We start from the raw sequence: 15,168 nt of genomic DNA, 5'->3' as shown, positions 1-15,168 counted from the left end.
TTGTTCCGCTGGTTGAAAGTCTCTTCATTTTAATAGTAATGATTAAAGTAAATAATCTAAATGTATTTTTATGTATTTTTATATTATGGGTAATGCATAAAACTAAAAATATTCATCCAGTTAAATATTGTCGGGCAATAATTCCCATAATTCTGATAAGTAACCCAAACTGTCTGTCAACAAATGTAGATTTGTACAACTGCGCACCTCTGTTCAGTCAGATCAGCCATTTTTGTGCACGCGTTAAAAAGAAATGCTGAATCAAAACTTTTTCAAGTTCTGAATCAATAATGAAGTTACTTTGCACGATGGAGGAAGGATGACACCATGGCTGAAGTATTTCTTTTAGACAGGTTTTGTTGTGAAAAACTATTTTAGTCACGCAAAGCTGATGTAGATTTTTATTGTGTTACAAATAGGTTAAATGCTGTTCAGTCACTAAAATCTTCCAGCGAAAGATTGATGTGACTATTTTCAATTTCATAAGGGACCTTTAACAGCATCAATACTGTAGATTTTTATTTCATTTAACAACAAAACATCAGTAAATAGCGCTATTCCACCTAGCTTGCTGTACTTAATTGGTTTTATATTCACATCACATCGATTAACTTTTGAACAACGACAAACTGTGACACACTTTGTATATTGTTTACCATGCTACTTTGAATATTCGGTCTGAAATAGCATGTAAGTATGGCTTGGTAATAAGAGTAATTCCTGCACACCAGATATAAAACAGTTTTGTGTTCAGAATTGTAGCATTATAAAGTCACATAAAGTTTTCTAACTGGCAAATGACATGATCTAGTGGGTCTCTGTCATCTTTAATGTGCATGTTCATGATTTTGTAAGGCGTGAGTTTTGACAGCAGGGGAGGGACTGTGTTTCAAACATTATGCTAATCGGATAGCATTTAGGCAGATCATCAACTGCACCTTTAACCCACTTCTCATTCATTTATTTGGTTTTCCCAAATAGTGACAATGTCAAACAACAAGACATATTAACACAGATTAATCCACAACTCTTCGATCGCTCGCAGAGAGATTTTAAAGACACACACTGGAATACGAAGACCATTTTCTTGCAATGTTTAAAAATAGTATACCATCACTCAGCCTCTTCTTCTTTGTGCTCTCTAATTAAGAGAACATGGCTTGAAGTACAGTTACCATACCAAGCTAAAATGCAGAAAGATAAAACAAAAGTATTAAATTGTTTAAAAAAGTTCTCATCATAAAAGGTACAAACCCAAAGCAATCTAAATTTCCTCAAAAAAAAAAAGTCTTTGTTGAACTTTTTTATAGACAGCCTGGGTGTTAGGTTGAAATGGCAAAATATTGTCAATAACGACCCCTAGATATGTGTGTGTCAACAATTTCAATGTCCAACCCTTTAATATTTGTTATGCTGGGGGTAGGAGAAGCCTTCCTGTAATCTATCACCATGTCTTTTGTTAGACTAAACTGGACTAGACTAAACTAACTAGAGAGAAAATCTATCACACCAAGAAGTAAATTGTTCCTCAACAGGACCATGCCTAATCCTAAACGTTGAGGAGACTCACAATCATCTGCATATTTTATGATATGACAATTCCCGTACATACTCCGACAATCGTTAGGGCTCAAACTATGCTATCCGAACCGTGCCCAGGCCCTTTCCCGGATCGTTTGAAAAGTGTGAGTGCTCTGAATCGGGCTCAGGTGCTGTTCACTTGGCCGGCCCTGGCCCTGTTGAAAGAGGTGTGCCAGAGCGCGGTTCACTTATGCTTGTAGTGTGAGTGCAAAGCGCGCCTGAGCCCGAAACTAAAGACGAGACGTGACTTTTAAGGGACTGTTTGACATGGATTTATTAATCATTCTTAATGTTTAATGAACGCAAACTGATGTAGATTATTAAATATGCAAACCCCTCACTGCACGACAGCTGCACCTTCAGCAAACCTCCTAATACCTGCAGCACGAGGACTTTATAATTGTTTATGAGGGTCAAAAGTGGCGGATCTGTTCGGAAAAATATTTGACTGCGTGTCACTGCATCCCAAACGACTAAAACTAACTAAAGAAATCTCCACTGCTGAGCGAGAGCGCTTTTTAAACTGAACAGCGCATCATCGATGACGTAAGCATGATCAAGCCCGAATGTAATGTGAGAGTGGGCTGTCGGGGGAGACGGGAGGGGGGACAAGCGTGCTTCGGCCCGGTTCAAGGCAACTGTACATAGTATGAGTTCGCCCTTAGTATACATGATGAGCAGAAGAGGTGAGAGGCAACAACCTTGAGGGGAACCAGTGGAGCAATACTGAAAATCAGAAAGAGCACCATAGACTCTGACACACTGCAGACATCCTACTAAAAAATCCAGAATCAATCCACAAATATTACTGAGGTGGATGCTGCACACTGGTGGTGAATGAGGAGATTCCCCCCAAAAATGTGTAAAGCGCTTTGAGAAAAGTGCTATATAAATGTTAGGAATTCATAAATGAATATTTTTTTTCTGGAGAAAGTCTTGTTTTTTTTTCCGGCTAGAATTAAAGAAGTTTTTAAACAGACAGCAATTCATGCACTATTTCAGGTTCATACTTCTCATAGCAGTGTAAGTAAATCAGTTGACGCACCAATATTCAAATAGTCCTTTCACAAACATTACCGCACCTGAAACAAACAGCATAATGCTCTAGAGGTGTTGTGAGCACACCACAGTCTGGTTCCAGTCACTCTGGGGGTGATAGAACAGCAAGAGACTGATGCTCGGCAGGCTGGGCACCGATGAAGCCAGAAAGACAATTAAGAAGTGATGGACAGCAGGCTCTGAAATGTCAGGGCTGACAGCAGCTGCTGGAGCCTTGGCAGACACCATCTCCCAGCTGTACCTGCTCAGTTACCATCTCCATTGACATTGGCCAGGGCAAAATAATGCACATACAGCACGCAGGGTCAATCAATCACATCATAATAAATAGCCTTCCCTATTTTGCATTGAATTGAGAGTTTATTGTGTGCGGCAAACATTTTAGGAAATAAATATTCGGTGAGTTTGTGTTTGGCGCAGACGCCCCGAAGGAAAACAGGAAGCAACCTTTTTGAATTCCCCAGGGTACCAATTTCTGCAAACCATCGAGGAGAAAAGCGAGTTTCAAAATGGTAGTGCAATCAGTTCATTCACAGCCCAAAAAGAAAATAAGAAAAAAAAAAAGAAAAAAAACCTTGCACAATCAAGTATAAAGGACATGAGCAGTCATTTTCCCAGAACTGAGTTTTATCAGTGGGAGATAACATGTAATTTAGAGAAGTGATCCACTTTGCAAGTGGAAGAAGTGAATACCATAAAATTAGGCTCTGGAAAGTCTGGTTTTGTCCGTGTCCTCACAACATGCCTCATGAAAAAAATTCCAGCGATAACCAATTTGGCAAAAACGACACTACATGACAGAAACATTCAAATATCAGCGTTATGTGGGTCTGTTTTACATTTTGCTTTTGGTATCGTTGTGTGTGCTTGTGTTTATTAGGTGGAGCTTGCGAACGGCTTGCCCAGATTGGATGACGCCAGTGACATCATTGGGAGTCCCTTTATATAAGTCAGACGGCAACTCTCTCACTCTCTGGCTGGTGGAGCTCCATGCATGCCAGGATCGCTCTTTTCGTTGTTATGTTTTTGTTAACTTTGAATTCTTTAGTATTTGTAATGTGTGAACTATTCGTTTAGTTTGTTCAATTGTTCATTTCAATACTTTGTTTATTTTGGTAGCAGGTAGTGTATATCAATTTTCATTCACAGTTTGCTTTATTAATAGAGCCAGTTTTGGATTTTGGGCCGTAACAACCAGCCACTGCACTCCCAATGAAATGGTAAAGGCTTTTGGTAAATCTAATTATTACACATTAAACCTTTTAACATTATTAATAGGCTACTGAGTGACTGATGTTGTTGGTTTGCAATGAATCACAGTTCTGACTTTAATGTTTAAACTGTTCACTAGTCATTTTATTTTCAAGATCTGAGCTGAACTATCTGCTGCTGCTTTAACCCTTGTGTGCTTTTGGAGATGTTTTTCACTCTGGGTGATTTTGAGTCATAATTTGGCCACAACTTTCTCTGTGTTTCAGTAAATGTAATGATTTTTGGTCACACATCTTATTTTGGGAAATTTTTCACATTTTGGGAAAATGCTTTGAAAATTTTACAAAAATTCAACAATACACTCAAATTTACTATGCTTTCGTTATGGGTGTTTTTCCCCCGTTGACTTCCATTATAACCACATTTTTTGTTTGCAAAGCCATGACACCATTCATGAATTCTTGATTGTTGCTGGTTTAGGGTTAGGAAAGGTAACATTTGTAATTTTTAATGTTGATCATCATTTGCAGTGCAAAAAAGCTTAGTTTTTGCCTTTTATATTGAGTATAGTGTGTTGTGTGTGAGAGAGAGAGGGACCTTTGCAGACTTATCTTGATATGTGTGAGAACATCAGAATAAGCTGCTTAGCTCTAAGAACATAATAAACACAGTAAGTGTATTTATGCACACACACACACAAACTGCAATCTGCTGTTTTACTCCATAGAACTCCATATTAAAGCCAAATTTTTCGCACAGGCCTATCTAAAGTTTTAAGATTACAAGTACATCATAAAATACAAGCATTAAAAATGACAATCAGCATAAAATTAAACCAGGAAATCATTAAAAGCTATCCTAAACAAAAACATCTTTATCTGAGATTTAAAATTGGAAATAGAGTCCATCTGGCGAATGTGCAAAGGCAGGGAATTTCATAACTTTGGGGCTGTACAACTAAAAGCCCTGCTACCAAATGACTTCATCTTAAAGTGTGGGACAGATAACACTTCAGCAGAAGATGATCTCAGTGAGCGTGAAGGAGTGTACAAATGAAGAAGATCAGAAATATAGTGGGGGGCCAGGTTATAAAGAGCTTTGTATGTTAAGAGGAGGATTTTGTATTGAATACGATGGTGAACAGGAAGCCAGTGCAGGTGAAAGAGAATTGGAGTTATGTGATCAGAAGTACGCGAGCAGGTAACTATCCTAGCCGCTGAATTCTGAATCAACTTAATGCTGCAAACTGATGATTAAGAGTTAAATCTGCCCCTTTCCAACATGGAAACCAATAACAATCTAGAATCATTGTTATTTTATATTATTATATGGTGCCCATAGCTTTGCAATCAAAAATGTCATTATAATGAAAGTCAATAGGGCAAAAACAGCCACCAACATAACGAAAAGGTAGTAAAGTTGAACAATACACAATGGTTAAGAAGTATAAAAATAAAACTCACATTAAGTGAAGTTTATTCATAAACTAATTTCGAGAGGATCACGTGCTTATGATTTATCACGGCCAGTCTCGTATTTGCTAATCACTAATCTTCCAATCATATGAGCCCTAAGGCACCATAAATAGCCTCAGTTTTCAGTTCACTTTATCTTCGTTTGGAAGAAACCCCCCTCCTCCCCTATTCTCCTCCTTTACCTGTGATTGGGCGGCACGGCGGTCCAGTGGTTAGCACTGCGAACCACACAGCAAGAATACTGCCGGTCCTAGTTCCATAGGACCGGTGGGTGTTTCTGTGGGGAGTTTGTATGTCCTTCCCGTGTCCGCGTGGGTTTTCCCCGGGTTCTCCGGTTTCCTCCCACCATCCAAAGACATTCAACATACATAACAATCAAGCTTGTCTAATTCCTTACGTTCCCTTAGCTACAGCAGCAGGGGAGTTCTGAGATCCACCGAGCTCGGGCTCCCTTCTTGCTCTGCCAACGGGAGGAAGCCCCGGGCTCGAGGAGCCCTTGAGCTCGGGGCTCTCTCCCGGGACAGCATGCCAAAAAAGCTTTGTAAATCATCAGCTAAGTGTGAACTCTTGAAATGGTATTTAAACTCACTTTGGGAGCCTTCAACACTAAATAAAGCACATAATCTTTACCTGTGATCTTAGTCATGGCAGAATATGTTGTTTTGTCATAACATCACTAAAATAGAAAGCAGTTCTAAAATAGAAATTTTTATGTTACCATGTAGAAAGAACTTTCGGGTTGTGAGTGTGTGCACTTCTGTTTGTGTGTGGGTGTCATTTTACATATGTTGCAGGTAGGAATGGCATTGGAGGATTGGGATTCCATGCTGGTGAAGTTGCACCGGCATGGAATCCTTCTGAAGCCGTCCCAATCGTTCTCTCTCACTCACTTTTTCTTTGACTTTGTAGAGGGTGTTGAAGCGAGCAAGTCGTGCGGTATACATTTACAACATCCACATTAACTTCTGTGTTATCCCATTAGGTTCAGGAGAGTGTGCCGTTTTGTGTATGTTTTGTTTTTTTAGTTAGGGCAGTTTAGTTAAGATGTATAAGTTTGTAGATGTTTCTTTTCATGCGTCTCTTTCAATATTTAGTTTAGTTGTTTAATACAGTTAGTACGTTTTGTTTTACATCTTTCTTTGATTTCAGCACCACTAATAACCTCCTCTCCATCAGGTAAAAAATCAATTATTTGTTATAAATATTTTTATTTAACTAGACAAATATTTTCACTTGTTTTACTACTGGTATGGGAAATACATAATCAATTGCAGTGATATTCAGTCTTCAGTTGTTTTTTCCCCCTATACACTAGTTACGCGCACACAAAACTATCGTATGTTATGTCAAAAATACCCGTCAAAAATACCCTTAGTTCATAAAAAATATCTAAAGGACGTAACAGATATCTTTTATCACGTGTTGCGCCATGTGTTGCTAGGACACAGTGTTACATGTGTCTAGCATCCTAGTTTTTAAAGTTGACTCAAGCAGGAATATGTTGCTATATGCTAAAAGGTTGAAGTCTGGGTAAAAAGAATGCATTGATAGACTTTACACTCTGCAATAATAAACACCTGCGGAAAATAATATTTCAGTAAGTGTTCTGAAATGGCAGTATTAAATAGTAGCTATAATTGTATTGAATAACACAATATGTCCTTTGATACTAAAGTGCTACAAATCACCTACAGCTTTTTCTGCTCTATTAAGCCGAAAACCTTCATTGTCTGTGAAACGAAAGACATTATGAATGTACATTATGCATTAACACATGCACTAAAGGACTATGGGGGAAAATGTAAATGCGCCAATAGGTTTTCAGCAAAATAAGTGGAATAAAATTGACTGGACATTCTGAAACCTTCAATAAAAAAAGATGCAATCTCACAAATGACTATTTAAAATGGAGAGCAGCCAGAGGAGTCAAGTATGGTTTTTTAATACTTTCTTCATTTCCAACCAAATGTGCAGAGACAACTGGCTCACCTAATATTCAACACCTGTTCATACCCTGTTTTCCCTTTAAGAGTGAACAAACTACACTTTAAAAATAGATTATAAATAAAATATCATTGCAGTAAAATCTTATATTATCAATTTACAAATGTACTGACAATTTCTGAGTAAAATGTGTCATATGTTTCATAAATCAATAAATAATACCTTTTATAAATATGCATAGATACAATTATGTTCCTACACATTTTAATGAAAATAATCATGTACTATGGTGATGCGTTGCAATTTCCTAACGCTCTAATGCATTGTTGTAATGGTCTATGGCCACTATGACTTCCAGTAGAAGGCATTGGATGAAAATTGTGATAATGTTAAGCATAAAATTAAACCCTGAGGAAGTGTTATCAATGCAATATTGATATGATCGAAACTTGCATTAAAGGCATTTAAAGCTGCTGGAACTCATTACTGTAACATTATGGTTTAACTCTGCTTTCATATAGGAATTATCAGGAATTTCCCATTTCCTCTGAAATCATAATGACAAGATTGTCGCATTAAACTGCTTTGCTGTCATTAATAATTAAAAACCGCCGAAGACAGCAGTTTAATTATTAAGTTACTTATTTTAAATCTTATTTTACACTTTAAGTCCAACAGATTTAAAATTTACATCAGGCCAAAACTAAAAGTTGTAACACCTTTTAGTTACAATTCCAACAAAGTCAAAATTCAAACATGGTTGCTTTTGTATTCTGGCTAAAATGTATAAGATATTGTCTGTTGTGAACCAAACATCATACTATAGGGCTGTTAAATGCTTAATTCTGATTGGATGATGAAGATTTTAAGTGTGACGTTTTGTTCAGATAAATGCACAGCTGAAGTAGTTCCAGGCATTGCAGTCACTATATCACTATGAATGATTTCATTAATTTCTCAAGCTACAACAGTCAAAACAATCTATCCGAAATGAAACAAATGCCTTAGGATGAAAAGTAGAGATCTGCGTGGGACTAAATTTTGAATCCCGCTCCCGCCCGCACCCGCCAGGTTTTAGCCGGAACCCGACCGCTCCCGCTTATATTAAGCACTTGATGTCCCGCTGCCCGACCCACCCCGTTTTCTATCCGCCGCACCCGATCCCGCTAAAGAGCGGGGGGAGAACAAAACCGAAAACCACCCAGTTATACAGTCCAGACAGCCTATAACAAGCTGTCTGTATAAACACACACACGCACAGCACCAAGCACACACACACAGACAAAGCTTTCTCTCTCATTCGCGCGTGCGCATACATACACACACACACTGCAACAAACAAGCTAAACACAGCATCGCGCTATTTCATTTACACACATACATACGCGTGCTCACTCGGGAGTCGGGAGCGATATTGCTAGACGGCCCGCTCCCGTCCCAAATTAAACCCGTTACCGACCGCTCCCCTGATTTATTCGGAAATTTATACCCGCGCCGTAGAAATCTAGTCGGGTCCCTCAGCGCCCGCGGGACAGCAGCGGGAATGCAGACCTCTAATGAAAAGTGCAAGAAAAGGTCAAAAGCACAGCAGCATTTTAAAGACAACGACCTAATAAAAAAACTGAGTGGGGTACCCATAGGAAAAAGAGAATAAAATTACTTTAGTCCATTGAATTATTAAAAATAATGCAGAAGCAAAACCACATCAAGTGCATTTATTTTCTAATAAATATACAACTTGTAATCAATCTGAAGTTTGAAGATGTCATGGTTGTCGGTGTCAGATGGGCATGTAACTGATCTAGTGAGATTTTTCAACCACCTCCAGGGTTTTCAGAGAATGGCCTAGAAAAAACATCTAATGAGCTGTAGTTCTGTGTTCAAAAACTGATGTTCCAACTCTGTTTTGTATCGATAGATAGTAACAATAGCTTAAACGTTTTACAACTAGCGTCTACCAATCAATACTGAAATGTTAAAAATATTTCCACACTAAGCACTATTGAGCAAGTTTTTAAAGATTAGTTTAATTAAAAATGAAAATCATGTTATTAATCACTCATCCTCATGTCATTTGAAACCACTGAGACCCATGTTCAACTTCAAAGCACAAATAGAGATACTTTAGGTGAAATGTGAGAGCTCCCTCATCCTCCATATGCCTTTAGTGATTCAATGGAAATATAATCAAGCTACAAAAATACTTTTGTGCACACATAAAGCAAAGAAAACATACTTCATTCATCAATTTATTCTCCTCGGTGTCAGTATATTAGGCATGGTGGTGAGCACCATACAGTGACGTATACTTTGGACAACTCGGACTCATCGGAAATATGCGCCCAGGTCTACATTTTTGAGAACCAATATGTACCCTGCACTATGTTGTCTTGCAGGTTTTTTTTTCCACAAATCAACTAGAGGCCACAGCGTACATTTTTGGCAATCTCAAATACATTACTGGGGTTTGTTTTCTCATGTGTCATTTTTGTCAATCCACAAAATTCTGCTGTGTACATATCAGCATATCTTAATGTCCTTCTCGTGTGCATTCATGAGGGAAGCCATTATAAATCCATTTAATATCAACTGACCCAATCACCCCTTTTCTAAACACAACTGATAGTTTTTTGAAAATCAAACTAGAAGAGAACAACCATCACAGCCACTTGCTTTTACCACAGTATCACTTTTTGGAGGGTTTTATTTGACCTGGTTTCTAGAACAGTCCTTTGCCGGATTCAAACCCCTGTCGCTTTGCTTTGCCTCCCAAATTTAGTGCTGTTTATGGTAAACTACAGAGCAAACCAATCACACTGGGAAAAACCAACAACGATACAACACAGTAGCTTTTGTTTTACACACAAAATTGTGCCATATGTACATGCAACCACATATTTCTCAGTTCTCAATAATGTAGTCCTGAGCACATTTTTCCAATGAGCCTGTGTTGTCTTTTGACTACCCTAGTCACAAATGAGTTTTTCAAACGAGAAAATCAGTAGTGACACTTGTGTAGGCTGAGAACAACAAACTGAAGATACTAACTGGATAACAAGCTGAAGATATAATTTATACAGGCTCAACTAAACAACAGAAGGTTGCCTGTTCTGATTAAAAATTCACACGGTACGGTAAGTATTCGGCATAAACGCTTATGCTTTTCACACTGTGCTTAACTCTGGGTATTTTTATTTTGAATACCAATTTGAATTACACTTAAATACACAGTTGTAACTTTTAGCACTGCATTTTACCTTGGGTTATGAAACCGTTCTCTGGAGCAGGATTAGCACTGAATTTGTGGTGTTAACCCTGCATTGCAGTGTTAAGATTGTTCAGTGTAAAACAGATTGGTATTTAATTGTTGTTGCTGCACACCTGGCAACAGACAGCCAATCAGAAATTGAAGAGCATAGTTTACATCATGTCATGAAAAAAAACAAAAGGTGTAAACAGCTGCCGGTGTGAGGTAACGTTAAGTTAAAAATGTAAAAAGTAAAAAATGTCAAAAGACGCTTGCCTCCTGCTTTCCATATGGTGACAATGATGTCGCAAGTATGCAAATAATAATGTTAACCCATACACTGTGTTAATAAATCTTCAGGATTATTCATTATCGTGAAAAGCATGATTAATAATCATGATTAAAGATAACCAGAATTCCCTTAAATTAGTGTGTTTAGGATGAACCAGAATTAAAAAATTTAAGTGTGATAAGCCTTAATATGAAAGCATGGACCATCCAAGTTTAATAGGGTGTTGGATAAATGCTTTTGTGATGAAAATAAATTTAAACATCCAATTGTTCTTTAGACCGATTAAGAAACCAGCCACTACTTATTTGGCTACTTTAATAAAGAAAATCTGCTCTAACTGTAAAACTTAATAAATAGCTAAATAATCTTGACACATGAGCGTGTAAAGCATGCAGCGCACAACAATTTATTGCGTTTCAGATTTAATAAACCGTTTAATAATAATTAATAATAATAAAATAAAATATAATAATAATAATAATAATTGAATAATAATCATATGATGTCATTAAGCTGCTGTGCCGTCAGCCAATCGTTGCATTGCTGATCATGATTTCGAGGATCGATAGATCTGTCCTTCACAACACACGCAGCGATCTCAGATCCAGAGATCAGTTATCAAGATTAAAAGATCCAGGATCTGCAAAATCAACTTAAGCAAGGTATGAAGAACGGACCCCAGAACATTAGAAGAGTCTCCAATACCTGAAGTTAATGAGTCAGATAAGGGTGACATCCAAAATATGTACTGTTGGTGTGCCTCCAAGAACAGGGTTTGGATCATATAGAACTGCTTTTTTAAAACACATGTAGATGTATTCATTGAATTCCAAATGTGCAATCTTGAATTGAGACTATCCTTCAACAGTCATATGTCATAGAGGGGAGTGTTCATGAAATAAATACATAGTATTTGAGTCTCTGGTGTCCCTAGGGGCTTAGAAATTACACACTTCAAACTTAAATTGAAGCTTTAATTCATCATGAACGATGATGAACAAGAATTCAATTAAACAAAACAGACATCCAATGCATCTCTGTCACCTATACCTTCACATTAAGAGAAAGCACTGGTTGAACGGCAGTTCTTTTTCGCCGTTTTGCCGCAAGAACGGTGATTATGTGTTATTTCAAGGTCAGTGAAGAGTAGAAGATAAAATAGAGGCAGTCCTGTCTCTGTGTGTACATAAATATCCAGAGACTCATTATCTACAGGCATATACCACAGGGAATGAATCTCTGAGCAATAAAGCATGACATGTTCTGCAAATGAATAAAAACACACACACAGGCTTAAACTCTTTACTTTTCGTTGCAAGTTATGTCTCTTCCCAGTTTTCTCTACTTCAATATAACACTTTACACTTACACTTGAATATTAAACCAGATTTAATCCATCCACATAGAAAGCATGGGAAGAATAAGTATTAATACTTTAACTCTGCTAAATAAAATTGAAAAATTTACAAAAATATTTAAGAATATGCTCAGAAATGACCATATTTAGTAGTAGCTATAATTGTACAAACAAAATCTGTCCTCTGATACTAAAGTGCTAAAAATCACCTATAGGGTTTTCTGCTTTATTAAACTGAAAAACCTTATTTGTCATAGAAATGAAAGATATTATGAATGTACATTATGCATTAACACATGCACTGCAGGACTATGGGGGAAATGTAAATGTCCTTAATAGGCTTTTCTGGGGAAAGAAATGCAATAAAATTGACTGGACATTTGCAAACCTTCAGTAATAAAGGTTTTATCTTCCAAATGAATATTTAAAAAAATGCTGCCAGAGGATTTCTTTTTGTATATAAATGATAGAGTCACTCTACAAATTATAACACTGATTCATATGTTACTTACCATGTTTTTTACCTTTTTATAGTGAACCAACTACACCGTAAACATATGCTTTTAAATATATTGTGGAAGAAACAAATAAAGTAATTATTCAATTGTTCTGTTGAAACTAAATTAAGCGTGTAACTTGCCATTTCTTTGTAATTGCTTGAGAAAATTATATATTTGACAAATAGGAGGGAAAGTGACATTTAACATACTTTCGACTTTAACAAACCTTGTGCCAAAGTTTGTCACAATCACAATCTATTTCTTAAAATTAAAGCTGTATTCCATTAGATAAGCCTGTATAATGCAGTATATAAACTTTCCTAGACATCAAATTAATCATTCAAGAACTGACACAAAATACTTGGATTTTTGGTCAAATAAATACAATTTTTGCTTCTTTTTTACTAACTTTATGCCTCAAAATTTCAAAGCGAATTTAACACATATAGTAAAAATATGATTATAGATGATGCACAACGAATCATCTTCTTGAATAAGAATACAAAAGTACTTTTGAATCCATGAAAACAGTAGTTTGTAGAGTAGATGCAGAGTAGAGCAGAACAAAATAATAAAAAAGGTTAAAATATATATACATACATACTATTAAACAAATTTTAAAAAGCTAAACAAAAGCAAAATAAAAAAAACATGAAACATAAATAACAAAAAACAAATCAAAACAAGAACTAAAAACAAAACAAGAACAAAACAAAAAAGCAAAAAAAACAAAACAAAAAAACAACTCAACAAAACACAACTCAACACAACAAAACAAGAACAAAACAAAAACAAACACAAAAGCAAAGCAAAAACAAAACCAAATCAATCAACAACAAAAAAGCAAAAAACAAAGCTAAACAAAACAAAAACCAAACCCAAAAGCAAAAGCAAAACAAAAACAAAACCAAATCAATCCACAAAACAAAACAAAACAAAACAAAGCTAAACTAAATGAAACAAAAACACAAAAGTAAAACAACAAAACACAAGAACAAAACACAACAAAAAAACAAAAAACAACACAAAACAAATGAAACACACCACAACAAAACACAAAAAACAGAACTAAAAACAAACAAACAACACAACAAAAACATAAGTTAAACACACCATAACAAAACACAACTTAAAACAAAAAAAACACAACAAGAAGAAAACAAACATAAACACAAGTGAAACAGCAAAATAATGATAAACAAAAAACAACAACACAACAAAACACAAGAACAATAACAAAACAAGAACAACACAAAAGCAAAACAAAACAAAACTAAAACCCAAAAGTGAAAAAAAACACAACAACAAAACACAACCACAAAACACGATTAAATACAACTACAAACAAAACAAAAGAAACAAAAACACAAAAGTGAAACACAACGCAACAAAACAAGAACAAAACAAAAACACAAAAGTGAAACCAAGCTAAAAAAAACAACTAAACACAACAACAAAAAAACACAATAAACAAGAAAAAAACACAACAAAAGAAGAATACCAAAACAAAAAACAAAACAAAACAAAAAAATACAAAACAAAAAAAAACATTACCAAACCACAAAACTGAAACAAAACACAACTAAAACACAAAAGTAAACAAAGTGAAGCAAAACAAAAAACAAAGGGAAACAAAACAAAAAACAAAAACAGCATCTAACAGAGCCTTCGAAAACAACACTTGCAATATACTGTAAATAGCCACCATGGACCTTGGTAGTGATGAGACAAATTGCTTTCTGGTAAGAAACACATGGCCTTTTATAGGAAATATGACAATGTTCTGGTCATATAACTCTACAGCCTTAATTAATGTCTACAGACATATGAGGAAAGAAAATTGCCCTGGTCACACTGCCTAATAAATTATCACACAGCTCTTAATCAGATTCATTCCCATTGGCTAGAATGAGAAGCATGGGAGTGGTTATTAACCTCAGCCCATACTGTAGCTCTTTTCATTTTCATTTTCGTTTAATCTGAATTTAAATGTCCGAACATCTCACAGCCACCTGATGAATGTATTATTGTCTTCAGCAATTACAGCAAACATCACAATCCTCATCACATGTGGCTGACAATTTATTTCATTCTGTACCTGACAAATTTGAGATATGATGAATGAAAAAAAAAAGTGCACTGAACAATTTCCTCTTGGCATTTTAATTAGTCCAGTGATAGCATCGCTCATTTGAATGGGGAGGCAGCGTTTCGTGAAATTAGTTTTTGGGGCTGGTGGGTGAGCAACCACTGGTGACCAAAACCGCTTGAGCTCTTCACCCCGGGACAAATCAGCCAGAACTTTATTAGGACACCCAGGACTGGAAAGTGTCATGGGGACAGTGGCTTGTGGAGGTTTTGGTGGTTGTGAAAGTCAATCAAAACCTGGGGAAGGTTCATTTGCAGTGTTTCTCCTACCAATCTATTATTGGGCAAAGTCAAAGCCAATCTATTAAGTCAAATTATTTAATTGTGTTTTCTTTATATTACAGCGCTGATCA

General features: G+C 36.2%; 1 protein-coding gene across 10 annotated transcripts in view; it reads right to left on the bottom strand.

Annotated features, from left to right (window-relative positions):
• Positions 1-15,168, bottom strand: part of doc2b (double C2-like domains, beta) — a 408,709-nt gene that overhangs the window by 327,393 nt on the left and 66,148 nt on the right. The window lies entirely within an intron of this gene.

Source organism: Danio rerio, chromosome 5 (genome assembly GCF_052040795.2).
Source record: "Danio rerio strain M-AB ecotype USA chromosome 5, GRCz13ab, whole genome shotgun sequence".
In the NCBI taxonomy this organism is placed as follows: Eukaryota; Metazoa; Chordata; class Actinopteri; order Cypriniformes; family Danionidae; genus Danio; species Danio rerio.
The sequence above is the reverse complement of the archived record's forward strand: the minus strand, read 5'-3'. Positions and strand labels throughout refer to the sequence as shown.